Source organism: Schistocerca serialis, chromosome 2 (assembly GCF_023864345.2).
Source record: "Schistocerca serialis cubense isolate TAMUIC-IGC-003099 chromosome 2, iqSchSeri2.2, whole genome shotgun sequence".
Lineage (NCBI taxonomy): Eukaryota > Metazoa > Arthropoda > Insecta > Orthoptera > Acrididae > Schistocerca > Schistocerca serialis.
Genome location: NC_064639.1, coordinates 1,134,698,567 through 1,134,712,977, shown reverse-complemented (window position 1 = coordinate 1,134,712,977; position 14,411 = coordinate 1,134,698,567). Strand labels below are relative to the sequence as shown.

Below are 14,411 nucleotides of genomic sequence, written 5' to 3'. Positions count from 1 at the left end.
ACGACTTCCTGACACTTAAATCTGTACTCGATGTTAACAAATTTCTCTTCTTCAGAAACGCTTTCCTTGCCATTGCCAGTCTACATTTTATATCCTCTTTACTTCGACCATCATCAGTTATTTTGCTCCCCAAATAGCAAAACTCCTTTACTACTTTAAGTGTCTCATTTCCTAATCTAATTCCCTCAGTATCACCCGACTTAATTCAAATACATTCCATTATCCTCGTTTTGCTTTTGTTGATGTTCATCTTATATCCTCCTTTCAAGACACTGTCCATTCCGTTCAACTGCTCTAACAAGTCCTTTGCTGTCTCTGATAGAATTACAATGTCATCGGCGAACCTCAACGTCTTTATTTCTTTTCCATGGACTTTAATACCTACACCGAATTTTTCTTGTGTTTCCTTTACTGCTTGCTCAATATACAGATTAAATAACATCGGGGACAGGCTACAACCCTGTCTCACTCCCTTCCCAAACGCTGCTTCCCTTTCATGCCCCTCGACTCTTATAACTGCCATCTGGTTTCTGTACAAATTGTAAATAGCCTTTCGCTCCCGGTATTTTACCCCTGCCACCTTTAGAATTTGAAAGAGAGTATTCCAGTCAACATTGTCAAAAGCTAAGTCTACAAATGCTAGAAATGTAGGTTTGCCTTTTCTTAATCTATTTTCTAAGATAAGTTGTAGGGTCACTATTACCTCACGTGTTCCAACATTTCTCCGGAATCCAAACTGATTTTCGCCGAGGTTGGTTTCTACCAGTTTTTCCGTTCGTCTGTAAAGAATTCGCGTTAGTATTTTGCAGCCGTGACTTATTAAACTGATAGTTCGGTAATTTTCACATCTGTCAACACCTGCTTTCTTTGGGATTGGAATTATTATATTCTTCTTGAAGTCTGAGGGTATTTCGCCTGTCTCATACATTTTGCTCACCAGATGGTAGAGTTTTCTCAGGACTGGCTCTCCCAAGGCTGTCGTTATGTCTAATGGAATGTTGTCTATTCCCGGGGCCTTGTTTCGACTCAGGTCTTTCAGTGCTCTGTCAAACTCTTCACGTAATATCAAATCTCCCATTTCTTCTTCATCTACATCCTCTTCCATTTCCATAAAATAGTCCTCAAGTACATCACCCTTGTATAGACCCTCTATATACTCCTTCCACCTTTCTGCTTTCCCTTCTTTGCTTAGAACTGGGTTTCCATCTGAGCTCTTGATGTTCGTACAAGTGGCTCTCTTTTCTCCAAAGGTCTCTTTAATTTTCCTGTAGGCAGTATCTATCTTACCCCTGGTGAGATAAGCCTCTACATCCTTACATTTGTCCTCTAGCCATCCCTGCTTACCCATTTTGCGCTTCCTGTCGATCTCATTTTTGAGACGTTTGTATTCCTTTTTGCCTGATTCATTTATTGCGTTTTTATATTTTCTGCTTTCATCAATTAAATTCAATATTTCTTCTGTTACCCAAGGATTTCTACTAGCCCTCGTCTTTTTACCTACTTGATCCTCTGCTGCCTTCACTACTTCATCCCTCAGAGCTACCCATTCTTCTTCTGCTGTATTTCTATCCCCCATTCCCGTCAATTGTTTCCTTATGGTCTCCCTGAAACTCTGTACAACCTCTGGTTCTTACAGTTTATCCAGGTCCCATCTCCTTAAATTCCAACCTTTTTGCAGTTTCTTCAGTTTTAATCTACAGTTCATGACCAATAGATTGTTGTCAGAGTCCACATCTGCCGCTGGAAATGTCTTACAATTTAAAACCTGGTTCCTAATTCTCTGTCCCAATTGTTAGCTACGATTAAGTTATGCTCTGTGCAAAATTCTACGAGACGGCTTCCTCTTTAATTTCTCTCCCCCAATCCATATTCACCGACTATATTTCCTTCTCTCCCTTTTCCTGCTCTCGAATTCCAGTCACCCATGACTATTAAATTTTCGTCTCCCTTCACTACCAGAATAATTTCTTTTATCTCATCATACATTTCATGAATTTCTGCATCATCTGCAGAGCTAGTTGGCATATAAACTTGTACTACTGTAGTAGGCATGGGCTTCGTGTCTATCTTGGCCACAATAATGCGTTCACTATGCTGTTTGTAGTAGCTTACCCGCTCTCTTTTTTATTCATTATTAAACCTACTCCTGCATTACCCCTATTTGATTTTGTATTTATAACCCTGTATTTACCTGACCAAAAGTGTTGTTCCTCCTGCCACCGAACTTCACTAATTCCCACTATATCTAACTTCAACCTATCCACTTCCCTTTTTATATTTTCTAACCTACCTGCCCAATTAAGGGATCTGACATTCCACACTCCGATCCGTAGAACGCCAGTTTTCTTTCTCCTGATAACGACGTCCTGCTGAGTAGTCCCCGCCCGGAGATCCGAATGGGGGACTATTTTACCTCCGGAATATTTTACCCAAGAGGACGCCATCATCATTTAACCATACAGTAAAGCTGCATGCCCTCGGTAAAAATTACGGCTGTAGTTTCCCCTTGCTTTCAGCCGTTCGCAGTACCAGCACAGCAAGGCCGTTTTGGTTAGTGTTGCAAGGCCAGATCAGTCAATCATCCAGACTGTTGCCCCTGCAACTACTGAAAAGGCTGCTGCCCCTCTTCAGGAACCACACGTATGTCTGGCCTCTCAACAGATACCCCTGTGTTGTAGTTGCACCTACGGTATGGCCATCTGTATCGCTGAGGCACGCAAACCTCCCCACCAACGGCAAGGTCCATGGTTCATGGCGGTAGGTCCTTAGGGATATCGTGCCATATTCTGTTCAACATCCCGAGCTGCTTGGAGGGCTCTGCTCATAATACTCCAAAAGTTCTCAATCAGGTCTAGGTCTGGGGACCCTGTTAGCCAAGGCAAGGTTTGATAAGCAGTAGTACAACCTACAGAAACTCTCGCCGTGTATGGGCGATGATTATGAAATATAGCCCAGGATGGCTTCCCAAGGAGGGTAACAAAACTGGGGTGTAGAATGTCGTCGACGTCCGCTGTGCTGTAAGGGTGCTACGGATCACAAACAAAGGTGTCCTGCTATGAAAAGGAATGACACCTCAGACCATCACTCCTCTTGTCGGGCCATATGGCGGGCGACAGTCTGGTTGCTATTCTTCCGCTGTCCGGGGCATTTCCAGCTATGTCTTCTGCCTAAAATCTCATTGACTGGAGTAGAATTGCCTTCAGTGATTGGTCCTGCTGCAAAATGAGCCCCGATCACCAGCGAAGGCGTGTCTGGAGACGCCACAGACTGCCTTGGGGTCATGCGGCCATGCAACCAGGATTATTTGTCTGGGGTGCCATTTTTTTTCATACCAGGACGCACGAGGTTATCATTCGTGGCAGCGCTACGTCGGCGACATTCTACGCCCTCTTGGTTGAGCATCGTGCCAAGTGAACCTGTCCCTACTTTCCCATAAAATAATCACTGCCCGCACACGGGGAGAGTTTCCACCGCTTGTCTTCGTGCTTGCGAAACCGTGCTTCGGCCAGAAAGTTCGCCAGACCTCTTCCTAATTGAGAACTTCGGAACGTTACAGGCAGGGCCATCCTACAAGCTCGGGATTTTGACGACCTAACACGTAAACTGCAGAGAACATTGCACGATATCCCTCAGGAGGACGTCCAGCATCTCCGTCAGTCATTGTCAAGGGTCGAAGAACTCCGTAAGTGTGGGCCACAGGTGGAGAAACTCGTTATTAACCGGCTCAGATTGTGAAGCTCTTTTTCTTAACTAAATAATCCATTTTTTTCTGAAACTGCAATCACTTCTTTGTCCATACACGTACATCACATCTATCGAGTTCCGTCCCATTCGAATAATTCCTTTGCAGTGAGTCTTTTTCTATTGTATGTTTAATAATCATTTCTTAAATATAGTAGAAAGTAAAGGGACAAACAATTCAAGAAAAATTCGCAGCAGTACGTTGCAAATGCAACTCCCATAAAATTCAGTTGCATGAATGGATCGTCAACTTCTTCTTCGGAAAATTAATCATTCGTCAAACATGAAAGATCGACTGGTTTCGACGACATTTCCAGTCAAGTACTAAATAGTTGTTCCCGTATAATGTCCAAATAAGTGTGAATTCCTAAGCGACCAAACTGCTGAGGTCATCGGTCCCTAGACTTACAAACTACTTAAACTAACTTATGCTAAGAACGACACACACACACACACACACACACACACATGCCCGAGAGAGGACTCGAACCTCCGGCGGGAGTGGTCACGCAACCCGTGTCATGGCGCCTCTAACCGCGCGGCCACTCCGCGCGGCTCCCGTATTATAAGCCCTGTCTTAACTGATGTATGTAATGGTCGTTAACTCAAACCACTTTCCCAGAGAGACTGAAATGTGCCATTGTTGATATATCTCTACCTATACGTAAGAAAGGTAGCAGCAGATACATCAATAACTGCCGACCAGTTTCAGTAATGACACCATTATCAATATTTTTGAGAAGATGATGTATTGTATAACAGCAACTCACGTAAGAGACAATAATATCCTCTGAAAACCACAGTTTTCATTTCAGAGGAGTTGCTCTACTGAGAATGCCATTCACATGTTCACTCACCAAATTTTACAGGCGTTAGATAACAAAATAGCGCCGATTGGTATTTTCTGCGACCTATCGAAGACATCCGACAGTGAGAATCACGTTTTCTCCTAGATAAATTAGATTTCTATGGGACTAATGATATAGCTAACTAATGAATAATATCATATGTGATCAAATGTATACAGAAAGCAGTACTGATCCAATGCAGTCCCGGGACATTATTCTGACTGGGGATAAATTACATATGGGGTTACTCGAGGCCGAAGCTCAAGTTTGCTGTTGTTGCTCATATATGTAAAAGATCTTCCGTCTAAGATACAACAACAAAAAATGGTTCTGAGCACTATGGGACTTAACTTCTGAGGTCATCAGTCCTCTAGAACTTGGAACTACTTAAACCTAACTAACCTAAGGACATCACACACATCCATGCCCGAGGCAGGATTCGAACGTGCAACCGTAGCGGTCGTGCAGTTCCAGACTGTAGCGCCTAGAACCGCTCGGCCACCCCGGCCGGCTACAATAACGATCATTAGTTCTTTTTCGTAGATAACACTAGCATTGGAATCAATCCAAGCGTACATACAGCATCAGAAGGAATAGTAAACAATGTTCTTAAGATTATCATTGCCTGATTTCCTGTGAATGGTCTCACCCTCGATTTTAAAGAGATACTACATATTCAGTTCGACGGATCTCGAGTAACTACACCAGTGGTAACTGTGACACATGGTGGGAAATACTAAACAGGGTGGAAGCTTCAGAAATCTTAGAAGTCCATATGGCTGAGAATTTAAACTGGAAAAGCACATTTGGAGATCCTAAAGCAGCTTAACTCAACTACATTTGTACTTAGAATCATTGTAAATCTTGGGGAGCAACAAGTCAGTCAGTTTACTTAATCTACGTATTTTGATTTAGTAATCTTCTGGGGTAACTCATCTTTAAGAGAGAAACTCTTAAGCTTTCGAAAACGAGCTGTAAGAATAATATGTGGTGCTCGCCCACGGTCACGTTGTTGACATCTGTTTGATGACTTGTGCGTCCTGACTACTGCTTCACAGTATATTTATTCCCTCATGAAGATTGCCGTAAATAGTCCACTGCATTCCAAAGCAATAATGATACACCTGATTACAATACCAGAAGGAAAATTGACATTCATCAGTTCACAGTAAGGCTGTCTTTAGCACAAAAAGGAGTGCACAATGCCGCAACTACAATTTTTAATTACTTACTCACTGATGCAAAATGACTGACAGACAGCAAAATAAAATTCGAAAACGAACTGAAAAACTCTCTTCTTCAAAACTGTTTGTATTCATAGAAGAATATCTGTTATCGCAATGTGTAAAAGGTGGTGGCTAGGTATTCCTAACTCATCTCTATATATTCATAAAAAATACCATCTGTATATTTTAATAAAAAATACCTTGTAAACGTTCAGCTTGTAGCCATATTTACAATTAAATTTGTGACGTGAATGTAAAACGACTCGTTCCGCATCATTACGATTTATCGTGCAAATGATCACGGAACATGGAACTAAGTAACTAACTCTGTAAATATTAATCGAAAATATACTCAAGACACAAAAAGAGAAAAACGAAAAAAATAAATTACAAATTTAAAAGTACCATAAAACAAGAAAAACTATTTTTCGCGAGATTATTGGCAAATAAATATGAAACACAAAGGATAGTTGAAGCTGAACATGTGCTGAATCTCTAATGAATTGTAAGTACGTGAGATTGCAGACATCAACAAAACAGCAGTCCTTAGATACTTGTTATTACCAGGTATAAGTAAATTGTTAACAGAGCCAACATGACACAGACATAGTTCCCCATGCTAGGTTCAACCAGTTTGTAGTTTACCTGTTAGTCATAAAGCGCTACCTGAACTTGACAAGAATACGACAGAGCCATCAAATCATATTTTCTAAGTCACTTCGCTGCACTTGCTTTGTCGTAATTCCCATTAATTTGTATCCTAGAACATAATACTTGAATCTAATGTTAAGTCAAAAGATTATAAAGTATGAACGGTAAAGGTCATTCAGAAATACCCGCGAAACAAACGAGTGGCAGGAATCACAAGTTTCACTCAAAGGAAAATTGTTTCTCTTCAGTTGCTGTATATTACTCGATAGAAGGTAATAGTAATTTACACATCAGCAACTGACTCTGAAAATCTGATAAGGAAAACAACTGAAAATACTCATAGTACACAAAATGATGATAGGTTTGAAACTTCCTGGCAGATTAAAACTGTGTGCCAGGCCGAGACTCGAACTCGGGACCTTTGCCTTTCGCGGGCAAGTGCTCTACCAACTGAGCTACCCAAGCACGACTCACGTCCCGTCCTCACAGCTTTACTTGTGCCAATACTTCGTCTCCTACCTCCCAAACATTACAGAAGCTCTCCTGCGAACCTTGCAGAACTAGCACTCCTGAAAGAGAGGATATTGCGGAGACATGGCTTAGCCACAGCCTGGGGGTTGTTTCCAGAATGTAAAGTTTGGAATGTAGGAGAGAAGGTACTGGCAGAAGTAAAGCTGTGAGGACGGGCCGTGAGTCGTGCTTGGGTAGCTCAGTTGGTAGAGCACTTATCCGCGAAACGCAAAGGTCCCGAATTCGAGTCTTGGTCCGGCACACAGTTTTAATCTGCCAGGAAGTTTCATATCAGCGCACATTCCGCTGCAGAGTGAAAATCTCATTCTGATGATAGGTTTGTTTGATCCGCTAAAGAATATAACGGAATAGTGAAGAACCTAGGCATCGCGAGGACCTGGTTAATTGCAGCGCTCAGAGGCGTTTAATCAGTCATTCTTCTCTAACGTGAATGGAGTGGGAAGAACCTTAATAATTGTTACAATGAAAAGTACTTTCTGGCATGTAGTTTACAGGGGTTTGAAGAGAGTCGATCTAGATGTAGATGTAGATGTAAATGCGGGAGACAAACCGTAAAATCACGTTGTGTGGGCACCTCATTTCTTCGGTTTGTATGGCATTTTGAATGGAAAGTAAAAGTGAAGAGAAAATTGTGTACATGCACTAGAAGGCTTCCTTAAATGTTGGTTAGATTAAGATATAAATCAGCAGCATCAGTAAGTAATAATAAATATAACTACACTATATGATGAAAAGTATCCGGACACCTGACTGGAAATGACTTGTTCGTGGCGCCTCCCATCGGTAATGCTGGAACTTAATGTAGTGCTGGCCCACCCTTAGCCTCGAAGGCGGCTTCCGCTCTTGCAGGCATACGTTCAATAAGGTGCTGGAAGGTTTCTTGGGGAATGGCATCCCATTCTTCACGGAGTGCTGCACTGAGGAGAGGTATCGATGACGGTCGGCGAGGCCTGGCACGAAGTCGACGTTTCAAAACATGCCAAAGGTGTTCTATAGGATTCATGTCTGGACTCTCTACAGGCCAGTCCATTGCAGGGATGTTATTGTCGTGTAACCACTCCACCACAGGCCGTGCACTATGAACAGGTGCCCGATTGTATTGAAAGATGCAATCGCCATCCCGAATTGCTCTTCAATAGTGGGTAGCAAGAAGATGCTTAAAACTTCATTGTAGGCCTGTGCTGTGGTAGTGCCATGCAAAACAACAAGGGGCGCAAGCCCTCTCGATGAAAAACACGACCACACCATAATACCACCGCCTCCGAAATTTGCTGTTGACACTACACACCGCGGCAGATGACGTTCACTGGGCATTCGCCATACCCACATCCTGCCATCGGATGGCCACATTGTCTACCGTGATTCGTCACTTCACACAACGTTTTTCCACTGTTCAATCGTCCAGTGTTTACGCTCGTTACACCAAACGAGGCATCGTTTGGCATTTACCGGCGTGATGTGTAGCTTATGAGCAGACGGTTGACCATGAAATCCAAGTTTTCTCACCTCCCGCATGACTGTCATGGTACTTGCAGCGGATCCTGATGCAGTTTGGAATTCCTGTGTGGTGGTCTGGATAGATGTCTGCCTATTATACATTACGACCCTCTTCAACTATCGGCGGTCTGTGTCAATCAACAGTCGAGGTCGGCCTGTGCGCTTTTGTACTGTACGTTTACCTTCACGTTTCTACTTCCCTATCATATGGGAAACAGTGGACCTAAGGATGTTTAGGAGTGTAGAAATCTCGCGTAGAAACGTATGACACAAGTAACATCCAAACACTTGACTACATTCGAAGTCCGTGAGTTCCGCGAAGCTCCCCATTCTGCTCTATCACGACGTCTAATGACTACTGACGTCGCTGATATGCAGTACCTGGCATTAGGTGGCAGCACAATGCACCTAATATGAAAAACGTATGTTTTTGGGGGAGTCCGGATACTTTTGATCATACCTGTATAGTGTACATTATGGGAGTAATTCCAGAAAATGTGTATGGTGCCTTCCGATATTACGAAGGGGAAAAAGACTGATGCCATTTGTGAGTAACAAAATGGTTCAAATGGCTCTGAGCACTATGGGACTTAACATCTATGGTCATCAGTCCCCTAGAACTTAGAACTACTTAAACCTAACTAACCTAAGGACATCACACAACACCCAGTCATCACGAGGCAGAGAAGATCCCTGACCCCGTCGGGAATCGAACCCGGGAACCCGGGCGTGGGAAGCGAGAACGCTACCGCACGACCACGAGATGCGCGCTGTGAGTAACGCTGGGGGAAACGTAGTACAAGAGGAAGTCATAAAACGAATTGCAGAATCTCTCCAGAATTAAATAATACCCCAAAAGTGGAACATTGCTGTAATTATTCGTCTTCTCATGAATGTGGAATTAGACAGTTAAGCTAGTGAAAGATTACGATGAATGGGCATAGGCCGAGTGTGTATACTAGCAACATGCAATATCCTGTTGCAGATCATGCTCTGACACCAGTTTCTCAGAACTGCCAGATGGGAACTAGCGTTACATGTCCTTGGTTCTCGCCAAACACCTCGTCTTAATTTAGGTTAATGTAAATTAAGATTATATCTGAACAAATTTTGATACTGTCTGCAGTGCGCTGAAATGAATTATAAAAACACGATGCATGGTTAGCTAAAAATATGCTGTTTTCCTGACACTCGTGGTAGTACGCAGCTTATACCATCTAGAGCCATTAACTGTATATCCATATGTAAATTGTAAATTATAAATAGATACTTGCTAAGAAAAGTTGAGCACTGGATAACATTATAGTTCCATGTTACGACAAGTTGTTTTTAAGTTTTATGCCTTAAAAGAGCATAAAATAATGTCTTTTGCGGCTACTTGCAGTTGTAATGCGTGATTCATTTTCACTATGTGTAATCTGGGAGAAAGATTGTCGCAGCAAGAAAATACACAGAGACGCTTTCAGACCTTTGCCAGAACGCAGTAAGAACTATGTCACTCAAAAATTGAAGCTAAAATGTTAATAGTTAGACTATAAATATTCGTTTAATTCAGTAGATAACTTAAGACGTTCTTCAACTCAAGAAAGAAGGTCAAAATCAAGGTGGCGTTGTTAAATATACGTTCGACTGTCAAAAACTGTTCAGTTTTTATACTGGCCTGCGAGGAGTCGCGGAGTGATTCATTAGCAATATTAGCGTTTCGTGTAATAACAAATTGTTAAAGATTCGATGTTTCTAATTTCCTGTTCTCGATTTTTAATTCATCCTGAAAAAATATCTAGCGCCATATTTGATCTAGTTTTGCAATCCAGCCACTTAAAATGATAATTTAGCTGGCGAGTCTCAAGGCAGAGATGGTTTGTTCGACTCAGTGCATTTACCTTTGTGTCCATTATATTTTATTCAAAATGGAAGCTTTTCTCGACATCACTCCAATATGAGCAACAAATAAATTTAGGTGGTACAAGGAAAGCGTTGAATATCAATGCACCTCATGAAGACAAAGACACGTGTACTGTGTTGACAAAAAGCTGTATCTACTTCGTCGATGACACTGTTGACTTTGGCGTCTTGCCCGTCATTTGATGTCATAATAAGCACACCGTCGTCAGGCCACAAGTGGCCCATCGGGACCATCCGACCGCCGTGTCATCCTCAGCTGAGGATGCAGATGGGAGGGGCGTGTGGTCAGCGCACCGCTCTCCCGGTCGTTATGATGGTTTTCTTTGACCGGAGCCGCTACTATTCGGTCGAGTAGCTCCTCAGTTTGCATCACGAGACTGAGTGCACCCCGAAAAATGGCAACAGCTCATGGCGGCCCGGATGGTGACCCATCCAAGTGCCGGCCACGCCCGACAGCGCTTAACTTCGGTGATCTAACGGGAACCGGTGTATCCACTGCGGCAAGACCGTTGCCTGATATCATAATGCTACAGTGTAATTCTATCACAGACAGAAAATGACTTGGAAGAGCGGTTGAACGGAATGGGCATTGTCCTGAAGGGAGGATATAACATGAACATCAAGAAAAGCAAAACGAGGCTAATGGAATGTAGTCGAATTAAATAAGGAGATGCTAAGAGAATTAGATTAGGAAACGAGACACTTAAGGTGCTAAATAAATTTTGCTGTTTGGGCAGTAAAATAACTGATGATGGTCAAAGTAGAGAGGGTGTAAAATGTATACTGGCAATGGCAAGAAAAGCGTTTCTGAACAAGAGAAATTTGCTAACATCGAATATAGACTTAATTGTCGGGAAGTCTTTTCTGATGGAATTTGTCTGGGGTGTAGCCATGTATGGAAATGAATCATGGACGATAAGCAGGCTAGACAAAGAGAGAATAGAAATTTTCCTTCACTTATTCTGTGAAAACTTGCTTCCTGCCAAATTTTATGATTGCTGGTCAACGGGAGGCATCCTATGGTTTAGGTGAGTGAGTTCAACACGTCTAACATAGTTGGCCTTATCTTTAGATTATTTTGACCTAAAAGCTTCAATTTTTGCACCATCACGCGACTGTAGAGTTTAGTATGTGGCATAAATTTCAGCTTCATACGTCTACCCGTTCTTGAGAAAAAGGTTTTTAACATTCGGACAGACAGACATGTGGACGGCAAAGTGATCCTATAACGGTTCTATTTCTGTCGAATGAGACAAGGAACCCTGAAAACGAGAAAAGTTATGTATTCTCTACAGATCTATTCGTAAAAGAGTTACAGACTAAGTCTTTTGGAAAAATTAATAAGGGGACTAATATGTTTTAGAGAAACAATTGTTTAGAAGTAGTTATCATCCGCTTCTAACTGCCACGTCATTATTACAATTTGCTGTCTATCGATTTCGACGGACATGCGGCATTCAAGAGAGCATCTTGTAACGCTTTAATGCATTGTGTATGGCTCTCTGAAACATACATCGGTCCTCTGTAGGACACGGTCGTATAAAATTTATTAACGCATTACCAGATGCTCATTGCGAAACGACATGATAGCTGAAATCACCAAATAGCACTTTGCAGTAACTTTTTAAAGCCAGAATCTGGTAGTGAGTGGCTTTGTTTCAATATTCCTAATGGTTGTTGAATCATATATCATGAAAATGTGGATTCAAAACTTTGTTATGAGAATTGTATATGGTGTTTTGTAACAGCCTGCAGGTATCTTTTTGAAAAACGTGATATTTTGACAAATGCTTTGCAGTTTATATGTTCATTAATTTACTTCGACGTTAAGACAACTACTCTTCTCTGAAATAAATATACTACAAAGTATAGTTGTAATACTGGAACAAGAATTGTGTCTACAAAGATTTCCGTAATTCGATTATACAGAAGGGTACTAGACACTTAATATCCATGCTTCCAACAATACGCTGCCCTACTTTAGTTAAAGAATCGCATTCCCAGCTTTAAACGTCGTATTTGTTATAAATAAGTAAGTGTGTAAAAATCTGACGTTAAGAATCTAAGCGAGAAAAAGTTTAGAAAAAGTTTGAAATCCTGTCTAAAATTTGACACAAGTCACTAAATGTGACTGTTCTCCGTTTTAAGCGAAAGCTAGTTTCTCATGCAGCTCATTGTTAATGACGTCATATGTCCTGAACTATGTGCCGTTCACTGTTTTATGACGGTACTGTCTGCAAAATATGTTGCGAGTAGATTTAGTGATGAAAAGGTAAAAAAATATTATTCTCGTTTCTGAAGTTTTACTAGATGAACAGGGAAAATGCAGTAAAACATTTTTTGTTTTTTTGTTTTGTAAAATTTGTTGATAGTCGCTAAGTGCTCTCACCCTCAAATACTGGAGCAGTGTAGTGTCTGTAATTTGCGTGCCGTCAATTATGCTCCCTCAAGATATACACACAGTTTCTTGCTATAATACTTGAGGTATTGTCTTAAAACTTTAACTAAGAGACTATACAGGGAAGCGCACGAAAAACCAACCCGAGTACAGATTGCTCACAAATTACGCGCAAATTGTTGCCCGGCACGAGCAGTTTCAACAAAAAATAGATAAAAATGTAATTATTAAATAATAAAGAAATAATAAACAACAGATAACAATTGGTGGGAGACAATGAGCAGTCTAGTAATCGGGGCCCGTTTTCATGTGCCACTCTTCAGCTCTTTACCAGTAGATAATGCAAATATTTTAAATTTTTAATACGATTAATAATTGCATGAAATAATTAAATCAAATTTTTTTGCCCTTCTGAGCTGTTAGATTGACAGCATTATACTGGGTCCGGACGCTCGTGTTTCGCGTTAGACATATCGGATATTTAAAAGTATAAATAGAACTTCGTCCGTTGAAGATTACCGTCAGTAAGTCTTTAACTGATGTAATAGGTAATGTGTTAAATACGAGGGCAGTTCAATAAGTAATGCAACACATTTTTTTCTGAAACAGGGGTTGTTTTATTCAGCATTGAAATACACCAGGTTATTCCCCAATCTTTTAGCTACACAACACTATTTTTCAACGTAATCTCCATTCAATGCTACGGCCTTACGCCACCTTGAAATGAGGGCCTGTATGCCTGCACGGTACCATTCCACTGGTCGATGTCGGAGCCAACGTCGTACTGCATCAATAACTTCTTCATCATCCGCGTAGTGCCTCCCACGGATTGCGTCCTTCATTGGGCCAAACATATGGAAATCCGACGGTGCGAGATCGGGGCTGTAGGGTGCATGACGAAGAACAGTCCACTGAAGTTTTGTGAGCTCCTCTCGGGTGCGAAGTCTTGTGTGAGGTCTTGCGTTGTCATGAAGAAGGAGAAGTTCGTTCAGATTTTTGTGCCTACGAACACGCTGACGTCGTTTCTTCAATTTCTGAAGAGTAGCACAATACACTTCAGAGTTGATCGTTTGACCATGGGGAAGGACATCGAACAGAATAACCCCTTCAGCGTCCCAGAAGACTGTAACCATGACTTTACCGGCTGAGGGTATGGCTTTAAACTTTTTCTTGGTAGGGGAGTGGGTGTGGCGCCACTCCATTGATTGCCGTTTTGTTTCAGGTTCGAAGTGATGAACCCATGTTTCATCGCCTGTAACAATCTTTGACAAGAAATTGTCACCCTCAGCCACATGACGAGCAAGCAATTCCGCACAGATGGTTCTCCTTTGCTCTTTATGGTGTTCAGTTAGACAACGAGGGACCCAGCGGGAACAAACCTTTGAATATCCCAACTGGTGAGCAATTGTGACAGCACTACCAACAGAGATGTCAAGTTGAGCACTGAGTTGTTTGAAGGTGATCCGTCGATCATCTCGAACGAGTGTGTTCGCACGCTCCGCCATTGCAGGAGTCACAGCTGTGCACGGCCCGCCCGCATGCGGGAGATCAGACAGTCTTGCTTGACCTTGCGGCGATGATGACACACGCTTTGCCCAACGACTCACCGTGCTT

General features: G+C 41.9%; 1 non-coding gene and 1 pseudogene across 1 annotated transcript; both read right to left on the bottom strand.

Moving 5' to 3' along the window:
• Positions 1 to 6,857: 6,857 nt before the first annotated feature.
• Positions 6,858 to 6,932, bottom strand: Trnas-cga (transfer RNA serine (anticodon CGA)). The gene has a single exon. It is a non-coding gene; the product is annotated as a tRNA-Ser (tRNA).
• Positions 6,933 to 10,795: 3,863 nt separating this feature from the next.
• On the bottom strand, positions 10,796 to 10,913 carry LOC126459574 (5S ribosomal RNA; annotated as a pseudogene).
• Positions 10,914 to 14,411: the final 3,498 nt, after the last annotated feature.